Source organism: Prionailurus viverrinus, chromosome A2 (genome assembly GCF_022837055.1).
Source record: "Prionailurus viverrinus isolate Anna chromosome A2, UM_Priviv_1.0, whole genome shotgun sequence".
NCBI classification, from domain to species: Eukaryota; Metazoa; Chordata; class Mammalia; order Carnivora; family Felidae; genus Prionailurus; species Prionailurus viverrinus.
Genome location: NC_062562.1, coordinates 10,710,138 through 10,712,158, shown reverse-complemented (window position 1 = coordinate 10,712,158; position 2,021 = coordinate 10,710,138).

Below are 2,021 nucleotides of genomic sequence, written 5' to 3'. Positions count from 1 at the left end.
CTTCTTGTTTATTGCATGTGGTTTTTCAGCTCATCATTTTCACTTCAACGGCCAAGGACTGGAAAGTGGGAATGACCTCATTGGGTGTAGACAGCAGAGCCTTCCTCTACCCCCAACCCTATTGCCCCAGGCCCCCCACGACGTCCCTGTCTGGGAGGGACAGGCTGACAAGCTGTGATAACATGCCCACCAGAGTGGTCTTGGCCTACACTCTTGCCTTTTCTGGTCCTGTGAGGCTAGGGTACACATCTCGCTTGGTGGAGGAAGGGCTCATCCACTTCTGTCCATCCCACGCTGTGGGTGGGCATGTCCAAGACTTTGAAAGCAGGGAGGCCCTCTCTTGGGATGAGAGCTGGCCCATAGGTACTTTCCCTTTCAGCTTTTTATAAATTAGATTTCAAGATATAAAAGTGAGGAAGCTGGATGTAAAAAGTTCAAACGGCTCAAGACTTTATAAAGCAACATGGGAAGTTCCTCCCCACCCACACATACAGTGATGGCTACGTAGGTCCTCCAAAGGGTCACGTACACCTTTTAGCACAGAGGGATCTTTTCTGAAAGCTTTGAGCATGCACTTTCTCAGGCCATTCTGTCTCAGAGGCAGAGTGTAGGATGTTAACAAAATCACCCAGTGGAGGTAAAATGATGGCTCTGGTATGCGCTGTGAAGGAAGCTGTAGGATCCAGGAGAGGTTTGGGGGCGGGGGGGGGGGAGGCTTCACTTGGATTTGGAGAACAAGTAGGCATCTCTGATGGTGACACTGCAATGAGCCCCCAAACTGGAGTGCACGTTAACCAGTTCTATGTGCTTCATATTTAGAGTTTCTCAAACGCATCGTGAACCTATACAGCAGCAAGTTCCGCATAAGCCATTTTCAGAGAAGTTCCTTTATTAAAATATTTTATCATGGAGAATTCCAACCAAAGAATAATAGAATACTGAAACGAACCCTCGTCTACTTATTAGTGATCAACTCAACACCAGTCTTTTCAGCTATAACCCTTCCAACACCCTCCTTCCCTTTCCAAAACCATCTGAATTATGGTGAACCATCGTCATTATGTGAATCAATCTTTTAATATTTCAGTCTTTCAATTAAGGATAGGGACTTACAAAATTGCCATTATTACACCTAACGAGAGCGACAATTCCTTAATATCAAGAAGTCAGCAACAGAGCTCATAACTTTAAAACAAACTTTTAAAGTAAAGCAGAAAAAAACACGTATAAACCATATTTGTACTCACCTTAATGAGTTTTCACAAACAGTAGTTACTACCGTTTTCAGTGTCTGCAGCTCTGTCAAATCTCGTAGGAGTTATGAGATGTTTCTGAAAGTAGATTCCACACAACCAGTGAGGATGCGGAGGACACAGTGCTGGCACCAGACTGCACTATTACAGGGTCTCTAAAGTCCTGAACGAACTAAGAAAGTTTTTTGGGGGCGGGGGGTGCTTCAAGCTGTCACACTTAAGTGCCAAGGACCTTGGACGAGTCATGAATTTCAAGCCTCAGTTTTATTTATTTTTATTTTTTATTATATTTACTTTTTTAAAGTTTATTTTGAGAGAGCATGAGCACGAGCTAGGAGGAGTAGAGAGAAAAGAAAGAGGGAGAGAGAGAATCCCAAGCAGGCTCCATGCTGTCAGCACGTGGCTCCACAAGGGGCTTGAACTCCCCAACAGTGAGAGCATAACCTGAGCCAAAACCAAGAGTCGCTTAACTGACTGAGCCACCCAGGCGCCCCTCAGTTTCAGCTTTTAAATGGGAAACTCTTTAAAAAGATCCTTGCAGGTATGAGGGAGCATTTGAGATGATAAACAACAGATAAACTTATTACATATGCAACAGATATACTTATTACATGTGCAATATTTATGTGCAATATAAACATGCTATAGAAATGTACCTATTATCCATTATGCAACAATCAGTAACAAAACATTTCCGCACCCTGGACTGATTTCTTTACATATATTATCTCAAATGTTTGATTGAACAGTATCTTGTTTGGCGCTTAA